At 43.2% G+C, this 11,775-nt stretch overlaps 1 long non-coding RNA gene across 1 annotated transcript; it reads left to right on the forward strand.

Annotated features, from left to right (window-relative positions):
- Nucleotides 1-1,113: 1,113 nt before the first annotated feature.
- On the forward strand, nucleotides 1,114-10,626 carry LOC149853673 (uncharacterized). The gene is made up of 4 exons (XR_016439026.1): nucleotides 1,114-1,235; nucleotides 5,353-5,497; nucleotides 8,953-9,219; nucleotides 10,128-10,626. It is a non-coding gene; the product is annotated as an uncharacterized LOC149853673 (long non-coding RNA).
- Nucleotides 10,627-11,775: the final 1,149 nt, after the last annotated feature.

The raw sequence follows: 11,775 nt of genomic DNA on the forward strand, positions 1-11,775 counted from the left end.
ACTCACCAAAGAAAAGAAAGGTTAAATATATAGTTTAAAAATAGCTGACGTTTCCCAATCATTGGACAGCAGATATATGTCAAAAGATGTTTGGCAGCCAATTTATAGGTGTTTGGGCGTATCTTCATGTATATTTTTGCAACAGTTTTTCCTTTGTGGATGTTTCCTATCATTTGTTTGTAAATTGTTGCCTGCAATGTTTCATTTTTTTTTTTTTTAAATTCATTTGCTTATCATAAAAAAAAAAAAAAATAAGAAAGGCTCTAAGTGTTTGAACTTGAGCCAGTCCCATGGCTGTCCTAGAGCAAGGGCAAGAGTTTTTAATTTTTTTTTTTAATAGAATTTATAAAAATATGCCTTTTCCCAATTTTGTTACAGCAGGATTTTAGGTTGAGAACATGCAAAAGCTCAGTTTCACCTGGTTTGTAGTGCAAAAGCCTGACTTCACACCCTAATATTTGATGGTGGCCCCTATGCACTGCCCTAATACGAACAGGTCCTACTCTGCGTCGCTAGAAAACCACTTTACGGTCGCTAGAAAGGTCTTTGCATTGTCACGGGGACTTTGTTTTTCCTGAATTGTCAATATAGTCTTGGGTTTGACCTGTGGTCTCCATGTCATGATAACCTGGATGTGCTATGATAGCTGGCCTTGTTAAGAATACGATATGGTACAGTGCAATTCTGGACTCGGAAACCCTAGGCAAAATTTTAAGCTCCCCTTTTCTCTCCATGAATGTTTAGATTTTAACATAACCTTCCTGTAACACTTCCCTCCTTCCCTGGTAAGTGCTGTGTTCCTAAGATGCCCCTCGCTCCCGTTCCCGGGAGGTTTACCAGGATAGCATCTGATTGCCTATGCGCTTTGATTTTCAGTGCCTCTAGAAGCTTTTTGTTCTATTATTCACTGTAGGTCTGCATGTTGTCTGTGCTTATTATGTGCCATCAGAAGGTAGCTGGGAGTCTGCAGCTTTCCCAGCCGCTGCTATTGTACAAACACACATCAATAAATAAGTGGTGTCTGAATTTAGCAATGTGTTTATAATTGCTAACACAGCCCTGTCTTTTTTTTTTTTTCAGGTCATCTAACTGGGAATTCGGTATAGTCTTGCTGTTGCATCCTTGCTTCAAGAGTCAAGGGAAAAAGAGAGTCATTGATTTCCTCTACGCCACCCCACCCACCTCCCACCCCCAAAAAACCCCAGCAAGACAACTTGAAAAACAAGATGGAAAAGGTATTTTGAATAGCGATTTCTTTTACTGTCATCTGTGTGGTGGGTTTTGGAGGACAAGAGGTAATGATAGCCGTACCCATAGTGTAGTAATGGAGCTATAAAGCAAATCTGTAGAGGAGGTATCAGAAGAGGTGTGATTGTAGCATATGCAGGTGTGCCCACCCTCATTTTATCCCACCTTCATTGGTCCCAACAGCAGCCAAGCCGTCGCAGTAGGAGCTGCAGCATGGGCTGTACAATCCTCCCTAGGACCTTATTTGGGTAATTAGCCATTGTAAAATCAAGGACCACTTAGGCTTGATTACTACTGGTAGATGAACTAGCTCAATTAAAGCTAGCATGTGAAAATCTACACAGGGTCTAATTTTTGTGGTGACATGGGGGTGCGTAGTTGTTTGAGAAAGACTGAGACTAGCAGTAATTTTCCCTAGACCAACCCAACAGCTCGCAGAAGGTAACAGCTTCCAAGTTTCTACTGCCCGTGCCTGGACTGAAAATTAAACTTCTAAACGATAAAAACTAGCGTCTACTGAATCATCCAGTCAGCCGGATCATGCACAAGACAAGTTTGGTAGTCTATGAAAGGGCCGCGCTTTAAAGAAAATCAATTAAACATGATATACTATCTCATTAGTCCAGTCTGAGCTGAATGACCATGCCCCATTTTCAATGTAAGTTCTGATACTACCCTTTATCACTGGTGTGGCTGAGAGGATAATTTTAGGGGTGGTCTTCCAGTGCTACAACATGTCCCCCAGACGTTGCCCCAGTGCTACCCTGGAAGGGTGATGCCACGCATCCATGCAATGGTATGAGTTGAGTATTCGGAAGCCAGTACCAGTTTCTTTGATGCCACCTATATAAGCAAAGTACGTGTGGAATAGTTGGACGTTACGAGCCCGGAACGTGAGCATCCTCTTTCCCTGTCTAAACCGTGCCGAGACGCATCGAAACCCGCCATCAGCAGGACACCTGAAGGCCTAGAAAATCAATCCTCTGTCTGTATGTGATGCTTTGCAGCTGCTCTTTGGAGAGCAAGGATGTGTTCATAATTGCTGCGCAGGTCCATGAGAAGAAACCGTCTCGTGTCTCCAGTACCAAACACAGGCACTCTGTTTTTACTTGACTCTTCGCTACCGGGTATGCTGATATAGCTGTTCTTAGTAAAGACTCATGGCTCAGCCCTTTTGAGAGGTGAAGCGCTCCACCCTTTTGTACCCCGTTTCCTGGCAAAAACTTGGCATTGCTTCCACTCAGCAACGGTGTGGTGGGGAGGAGGGGTCCTTTTTAATTTGTACCATTTTCAAAAGTACCAGGGGATCTTTCACGGCTGCCATTGGCTTTATGGCTCGTGTGAAAGGTGGCTCTTCTGGCATGACAGCGCCGTCTGGCCCCGGGCTGCAGCACGACCCAGTCCTGACTACTGACTGCTCCTCTCCAGAGGTGGTGAGCCCTGCCCTGTTAAGCTGGCAGGACCCACAGTGACTGCAGCCGGGAGCTGATGAGCTACAAAAGCCATTTTAGTGAGTCCGAAACTTAACTGATACCGCATGTCTGCTCTGAACAGTAAATCTTGAGGCTCTGTTTCTCCTCGGAAAAAATATTGTCATTGCTTTTACACTGTGCTTACTTTACATAAATTACAGCCAGAGGGGACTTTCTTCTCGAAAATGATGGCAGGGTAGGGGTTTTTTTCTAATCCTGCTTAATGTTGCTTCTCCAATGATCTCAGACTATCCAATTATGTCTAATGATCATAGTTACTACCTCACTTGACTGTTCGGTTTTTCAGGCACTTTCTCTTTTTAATGCACAAGCAACATTAAATTAAACTCCATCTACAGCATTTTCAGGCAAACACATGAAAAAAGAGGCGAGCGCAGAGGATTGTTGGTCAGGGAGCCAACGCTTTGCAGTAGAACAGAATCGGGGCCCAGGAATCGGACCCGGCGTCTGCTCCCGTCTCTGTCGCCGGCCAGCCGTGACATCCTGGCAAGTTGCTTTCCCGTTTAGTGCTTCCATTTCCCCTCAGCCATACGGCGATAATTGACACCAGCCTCGTTTCTAATGTGTCTTGCGGTCTACGGATGGAAAGTGCTCTTCAGATGCTCCATTTTATTATCAACCAGACTAAACTCCACCCAGTACTCAGCCCTTTCAAAGTTTTGATACAGTTTTTTGTTTTAAAACTTTTGAGTTCCTTTGCACTTTGGCTGTTGGTCTCCGTGCTTTTATGGTATGTTTTGGCCGAGACTGGAGGCGTGAAGCCCTTTGTGTGAAAGTCAGACTCTGAAGCCTCAACAGGAGCAGGAAGAAAGCCCGTTCTTGTGAGAACTTTTGAGTCTGACATGTTTCCTCTAGTCCTTGACTGAGATTGAGCCAAGCGTCTGGACTTCTGGGTGCATTTCCAGACCTCCTGGAAGGTCGCCTATCCCTGCGCCAGAGCTTTGTTTGAACGTTCCCCGTTGCAGTGACTTAAAGATGCGCTGACCTGAAGCTGGGTCTCGTAGATAAGGCTGAACCAAAGCTCCCAGATCCAAATACCTCTCAAAGAAGGAATGCTTGAATTGTGCAGCCAGGCGCCATGATTAGTGCCTACAGCAGCTGCAGGGAAAGGGGGTGGAGATGACCTTGGCTACTCCTGTCCTTTAACAGGTGTGTTGGGCTGCAATAGGTCATTGATGCTTCCAGCAGTTACACAAACACCGGTTACGCTTCAGGTTTATATAAAGCCATTTTGCAATTTTTTGCAGTCTTCCAGGCTAGCTGATACTTTCTCTACAGCTTATTAGGTTCTTGGCTGATCGATTATTCTTTCCCTCAAGTTTTCAAACAAGTGCATTAAAATCTATTTGATCAAATTTGTCTGTGATGGACCCCTCAAGCACCAGCAAAAGGGCTTGATAGGCCCCTCAAAGACGCCAAATCACTGAGAGTTGCCTTCCCGCTCCTACGTTTTAACAGAGGGAAACGTTCATTGAAGAAATACCGTGTCATTTTTTTATTCATGAGGTCCAGAAAGGTTTCCTTCCATTTAATCAGGCAATGGCCTTTTATAGCATATTATTCTTATATTTCCTTAGTGGCTTTCTCCTGAAGGGTTTTACTTGAACTTCTGAAATGCAGCCAACTCTAGGGAGGAGCTTGATAGCTATTTAATAGCACATAGCAGGTTTGTGAGAAGGAATAAGTACTGTAGCCAATGGGAAATATGAAGAACTTGAAAGTGGAAGAGTGTTACTCGAGTTGTATTTTGGCCAAGATGCTGGTAAGTGTGACAAGATTTTTTTTTTTTTTAAACTATCACCTCGCTGCTGAACCCTAAATATCTCTTGTGCAGAGACTGCACTGCATGGGTTTCTTGAAACATGGCGAAGGTGAACAATCAGGGGGACTTGGGTAAAACCACCCAAATTCTTTCTCCCATGTGACCTAAGGCTAGACTTGCAGCTAGGTGCCCAAAAATGGAAGTAAACTGTTCCACCCGGCTTTTTATATGGGGAAGGTTTACATACAGGTCTATAAGCCATTGGATAAACGCTGGACTAGAACATTTCCAACAAGATGATCCCAACTTAGCAAAGGGTTATTCTAAGTCTCTCCCAGCCCCTCTTGAGGTCCCTTCCAGCCTATTTTTCTATGACCCTGTGCCTTACGGTGCGGTTAATAATGACCGCATGCTGCTACAATACAGGGTTGAGTAGTGCAATGGGTCCTTGGGTATATCTTTCTCCAGATTCATCTCTTATCCAGTCCATGGTGCTAGTCAAAGTAGCAAGAACTCAACTGGGAAAGGAACCCCTAATAGTGGCAGGCTTCCAGGATTAAATCCCAGTAAGCTAGAACAAACTATAAGATGGAAAAATGCTGTCATTTTAAGAAATATTAGGAACTTTGTCAAGCACCTTGTGAAATAATTGGAAATACGTGTGTGCATTTCAAATGACTGTCACGTACTGCAAAAGAGGCACTGTTTTACAGCAGCTAGAATCAGGACTTTTGGGTTTTCTTCCCTGCTTTGGCACTGGTTCAGTGTGTTAATTAGCAAAGCACTTCATCTCCTTACGTCTCAATTTTCCTGTATCAGATGATAACTATTCCCATTTCGATCTTGCAGGGTACCTTAAGTAATGTCTCAATATCAGTTAATGGTCACGTCAGGCTTGGGAGACAACGTGTGAAAAGAGTCAGAGAAGACCACACCTTTCTAGAGGCTTACGTGCAAGTGTCTGGGATGCCCACTGCTGGCTAAGCATTACATTGTAAGTAAATAACGAGCTTTATTTATTTTTTTAAAAACCTGTAAAAACTAAGATTACCATGAGAGGGCAGTATTAGATCATATAATCATCCTCCATGCACTTTTTCCCCCTACAGGGTGGTTGACTGCTGGGGGAACTAGCTCTGTTTGAGGCAAAAAGATAGCATTGCTTCATCCATTCATTCCCTCGTGGGGAAAATTAAAGGTGCATAAACTCTGGTAAGCTAACCGTGAAACCACAATAAGGCAGGCCAGGAACGGATCGGTGGAGCATCTTACTAAAGTCATTAAAGCTCCTCAAATGTTTTATTTTAACCCATCAGAAGTGGGGTTAGGTATTTGATTGCTTGATTAACTTGTCAACTATCACTCAAAAATTGTAAAAAAAAAATACCAATAGGTCCAAATAATACACAGAAAAGAGTATACATTTTCCATTAAGAAATGTGTCAAAAACAATAAAATCATACTTTTGTCCAGAAAACGATTTAAAAAAAGCAAACCCTTTTTTTGTAAAATTGCAATCATCTTTGACCGGTCACAAATATGCAGTTAATGGGCAATATTTAACTGGTCAATTGACTGGCTTGCCAACACTAATCAGAAGCTGAAAGCCTGCCAGGAAGTCAGGTAAGAGAAGAGGTGATGGGAATTAGATGACCAAAGTGGAAAAGGGGCACTCAGAGGCCAGAGCAGGCCATAGGAGAGCAGATAAATGAATTCTTTGCATCGAGCCCTATCACAGAGGATGTCAGGAAGCAGCCCGGGAAACTATATACTGGCCTAACTTCTGCTCCAAGGAAACTCGTTGACTTGATTATCAAAAACAAAATTAGTAGTCAGCCACAAATAAATATATTCTGGGGAAGAGTCAACGGGGGTTTTGTGCAGGGACATCATGCGTCTGAGCTGATGGATTTCTTCTGTTATATGGGGATAAGGAGGGGATGCAGTCAATATGGTGTTGATGGAAATGCCACAGTGCATAACATGCTAAAAGACAAGCGGTGTCAGGAATTGTTGAGAACGGAACTGAAAACCACGCCAATAGTTCGCTATGCCCCTGTACAAATACCCAGGGCATCAACATTTTGAGCAGTGTGTACAGCTCTGGTCCCCTCATCTAAAAACCGGTTACGGTACAACTCAAAGGAACAGAGAAAGGAAACAAAGATGATCAGGGGGAGGAAGCAGTTTCCAGACGACAAAGGACTGAAAAGATTTGCATTTGTCTTCTTCAAAGAGGGAGAAATGACTGAAGGGGAATATGGCAGAGGTCTATAAAATCATGAATTGCACGGGGAAAAGTGAATAGAGAGCTACTTCTCTGTTTCAGAACACACGAATTAGGGGGTACCCAATGTGCTTTATCAAGCAGTAGATTTAAAACAAAAAGAAAAACACTTTTTCTCACTCACCGCAATTTGTGGAACTCAGTGGCCATGGGACTTGGTGTGGTGTATAGCACAGTATAACCAGGTTCAGAAAGGGGTTAGATGAATTTATGGACAATCAGGGGCTGTTAAACAACACATTTGGGGTTATATCATCAGGTTTAGGACACCCTTAAACGTATGGGAGAGTACAAACCGGGGCTGGATCACTCTACACATGCCCCATTTCTTAAACTGTTCCCTGCGCTGCGTATCACTTCCGGAGAGCAGGACACTGGATTATTTGAACCATCGGTCTGATATGGCAGTTTTTGCATTCCTGTTCAGTCTGTGGGCCTAAGACAGTGACTGACAAGAAAGGCCATGTCTGTGCCATCATGGGAACATTGTTAGTTGAAACATGAGTCTCTGCGACTGCCAAGAACAGCTGTTGAGACCGCCACGGACATACCTGTGTCCGGACATGCCGACAACCCCTGCAACATGCATACAACAACATGGGCATATCTGCCTTTGTGCATCTCTTTGGGATTTTGTTACCCCCTGCTAGTCTAGCTCTAGACTGTTCCACGTAGCTCAGCCAATGCATCTCAGTTGTGACCTGAAATGCCCTCTGCTTTTGCCAGTGCTGGAGTTTTTGCCGATCAAAATATTTTCTAGCATAAATAAAATTACACGTGCTTCTTGTATTCACATAATATATAAAACACATTATTTGTCAATTTGAAGCCGTTAGAGGTGGCCCATTTTATGGATGCGCTCAAAATATATTTGCCAGTACAGTACAGTTAACCATTTTATGAAAGTTGCCATTTTTTGCTGTGTAAAATATATGGTTTTGCAAATAACGTTTATCAGAAATTAAGGTCAAATTAAGCAAGTCTTATCTGTCTTCAGTAATATCTACTTGGTTCACCAGTAAGACTGACTGTAACAGTGATGGATGGAATATCTGAGTAATAAATCTGATTCACGCTTTCACATGACACCCATAAATGGGGAAATAAATTGCAATCAGCAATCTGCAGATCTGGATGGAGAAGCTAATCCGTGTACTAAATTACAAGACTTATGCTTTAATGATTTTTATTGGTGTGTTGTTGTGCTGCTGTTTATTATAGTTAAGTACTCTGGACGCTGCAGCAATGAAGAGCCGTCAGTGAAATCAGCCAGGTTAATGAGACTCTGACACGTTCCAAATGTAGTGATAAATAGTAATGACAATGTGACCAGTTTATCTCTGTCCTCTCCTCTGCCTTTCTGTCTGTCCTTTCCCTTATCGAACTTTCCCTGGGAGTTATGTCATTGCAAACTTGTCATGCTTTGTATATTTATCTCAATGCACGGGCGCTCCCAGAAGAGAGGAAATAGCTCTAGGATCACATCTTGTAAAAAAAAATGAGCCATTAAACTGTAAGGAACAGCCCCATGTGATGTTTTTAATTTACTGGAGAAGGAAGGGATGTGGTCTCTTCGTTCCAAATAAATGCAAAAATCTCTCCCTTTTTGAGATCCCTCCAATACCGCTGATTTCCTCTGAATGTCCTTGGATTAACAGGAACCGAAAAAAAACCCTTTTCAGCTAGGTTTCATTAAAGTCTCTTTCTTGGACAGAAACAATAGATGGGCTCCGTAACTAGCCAGCTGTTTTTTCCTGAATGGGGCATATTGTGTAACGATGTTGCAGAGTTTGCTAAATGGTTGCTTCCACGCCAACCTCTTATGAGATGCAGCCTCTCTGGGTCTAGTTTAACTCCTCTCACTTTTCGGAGATAAGGAGACTTAAAATACAACACAGGTTTTTATTCCGCATTTCTCTCCAACTAGCTGTTGACCTCACTGGCATCCGCTCCGTCTTTTTTTCCCCCCCTCCAGTGTTCAGTATGTTACAAATTGTTTTCAGCTGAGAGCAGCTGCTCGGGCTGGAGCACTTGTTTGGTTTCTGCCCGTCCTGTCTCCAGAAATGCAGTATTTCTCTCCTTTTAGAGACCTATTGGAGGGAAAAAGGCTTTTTGTATGTCTGCCTCAAAGTAATTTTTGCTATTTTAATCTTGCTTTCTAGGAGTTGACTATTACTTCTGATGGAAGCTTTGCAAAAAGAGTGCGTCTGCTGAAACACTGCAAGATTTGCCTTTGAATGACTGACCAACAGGGTAGTGTCTTTCAGCAGCGTATTGTCTACCTTTCCCACGCTAACTCTCCCCTGGTGCCACTGCAGCGCAAGGAAGGGCAACAACTGTACGAACGCCCTGGGGGACTGGAGTCCTCTAGCCACAGGAGAGGCATGGCTAGTAGCAGCACAATTGCTCTCAGACACCCGCTAGCCAATGTAGGTACCTCAGAAATCCAAAAAAAAAAAAAAATGCACGTTTTGCAGGTAGTTCAATTCTTGATCTCCTTGGACCACTGTTTGGTGGTCTGATCAGTGGGATATGATGAAACTGCTTCAAATGATACGGATGGCTATGCCTTGAAAAGTAGATCGAGACCCAGAAATTACTATCCTCCAAAACAGTGTGCTGATGTACATTGGTAACAGCGTTCAGTTGCTGCTGATCTCGGCTGGATTTAAACCAACAGTCTAGAGTAGTAGCGCTCAGTCCTTTAATCCCACAGGCTAGATGAGTGGTGCAGGGCTGGATTGAGCCCCACATGCTGGGGTTGGACCCGGGGGCCAGGCTAATGTGCAGAGTCCAGGGCTCTCCATGGGGCCAGAGATTTGGCAGCAGGGAGCCCTGCAGGTCAGATGACGGGGTGCTGGGGGTTGGATCTTGGGCTTGAGCATCCCTGATCTAGAAATAAAAAAGTCTAGGGCCAAACCCTAGCTCTCCCCTCCAAAATTTCTATGTTGATGCTGCAGCATCTGTATTGAATGATCCTGTTTCTCATAGAGGCCGAGTGGAATCATTTTGCTGGGTACACTGCTTAAAAACCCTTTGAACTTGTTAGTTATAACAGCTTATAAGTCTGTTTTTGTTTGTTTCCAAAAGCTTTTTTTCTTAATTAAGCGTACACGTTTTACACATCAGAATTAGAATAATCATATTTTTGCTGACCTCCCTGGTAGAGGGGAGGACCTGTTGAGTCTGAGTGCATAAGCAGTGCCTGTTGAGGGGAGTAATAAATCGGAAACACCTGTTTAACGCTGTAGATGGAGTATGTAGAGGCCAGATCTTTCTTCAAACTAAATAAATAAAATCCCAGACCCTAACCATTACTCTGTAAACTTTCTTTCAGTTGTAACTCGGGAAAAGCCTGCGACTTCATGCACATCAGCTGTGTGAAAAAGTACAGAAGGTGGACGCTGCGCTTTGAAGTGGCTGGTGCATTTACACGTTGTTATCTGTGTACTGATTATTGTTATGGAAGCAGAAGGCAACACATCTGGGATGCATCCTATTGTGCAGCCAGACTAATGATGCACTTACCCAGCATGCATCTAAATAGAGTAGCTGTATGTTTTTATACGGTGATTGCAAACCTATGCTTAACCTTAGTCCTAAACACAGGTTTTAAGAGCCCAGTCATGTGAAAAATTACTGAAGCGTCTAGGTAGGTTGGTTTGTTTGTTTTAACTTACTAGGACTTTTCGAGTTACTTTTGAAAACTTTTTCTTTAACCTACAGAACGCATCTCCAAAAATTTCTACTATTGGACTTCATGATAGTTCATAATATTGCCATGGTTGGTCTTCGGACAAGTCCTTCAGGACAGGAAGGGAGGATCTGGCTTGTGAAGGGAGCCTCGTGGGTAAGGGAGCAACAAAATAGCTTCTAAATCATTCTAGTATGTCACCCCTTGTCCACGACACCCGCTCGGCGCTTGGACAAACACGCTCACTTTATATTTAAAGAGTTTGGACAGCGGGGTAGGGAGGGGGAGGAAGAAGGAAAAAACAAACACAAAGGAGTATTTTAAGCCAGTGAAATGTTTCAGGCCAACAAATGGTGCCAAAAAAATAAATGTCTCTAAGTGACTAATATGTTTAGAAAATGAATACAGAAAGGAACGCAGTTGTTGTTCCTTAAGGGCTGTTCACTGGACATGTATTAGCGGAGGGTGGAGATAAAACTTCTCTTTACTTCTTCTTTACTTGGCTTGTCGTAACTAATCAGCCTGCAGGGAAAATGGGCTATGCCAGCTCTGTGGGCAGTTGCCATCCGGGTCTGATCTCTGCAGGTCCATCGGAGGACCAACAAAACATTTGATGGGCACAATGATTAACTGCAGACGCTTCATGGAGATCTCTGCTTAAGCTTGTACAGAATCTTCCCCCTTAAGGTATCTCAAAGCATTTGCAAAATATGGTAGGGAGAGTGTTGCTGAAAGGCAGCCGCCTCTGATAGGCAATGTAGCAGCTGTTTAATAGGATGTAGTGACACTACACAAAGAATTAGGGGATATGAAGAAACAGAGAGCTTCCCTAGCTGAAACCATAGGAGACAGCAAGAGGCCAACTCAGGATTTGACAAGGAAGTCAGAGCTAACACCTTGACTGGGGGAGGGAGGGGAAGTGCTAAGAGATGACTGTTGTTCGCATTTTTAGGGCAGTAATAACACAGGCATATTGGCTAGATCAGCCTCAATGCATCATTCACCACTGCTTTCTCCCAATAAACGGTTCAAGTTGACTAGAGAGAAAAAAGACTTTCAAAATAGTGCTTGTTGAATAGATTAAAAACAATAGTGCATGCTAAATAGCATGCACTATTGTTTGATATATGTTTAAACGCTACGGTGATTTTCTTTTTTTCTTGTTATGGACACAAGTGCAACCAAAGAGCAGCTGTAAGCAACGGGGTTGTACCTTTCCCAGTGATGAGGAAGTGAACAGCCAAACAATAGCTAAACCTTTGGAGTTCTGCGCCTATTAAGCAGATGCTTA

This window comes from Crocodylus siamensis, chromosome 13 (genome assembly GCF_052110815.1).
Source record: "Crocodylus siamensis isolate JL-2025a chromosome 13, ASM5211081v1, whole genome shotgun sequence".
Lineage (NCBI taxonomy): Eukaryota > Metazoa > Chordata > Crocodylia > Crocodylidae > Crocodylus > Crocodylus siamensis.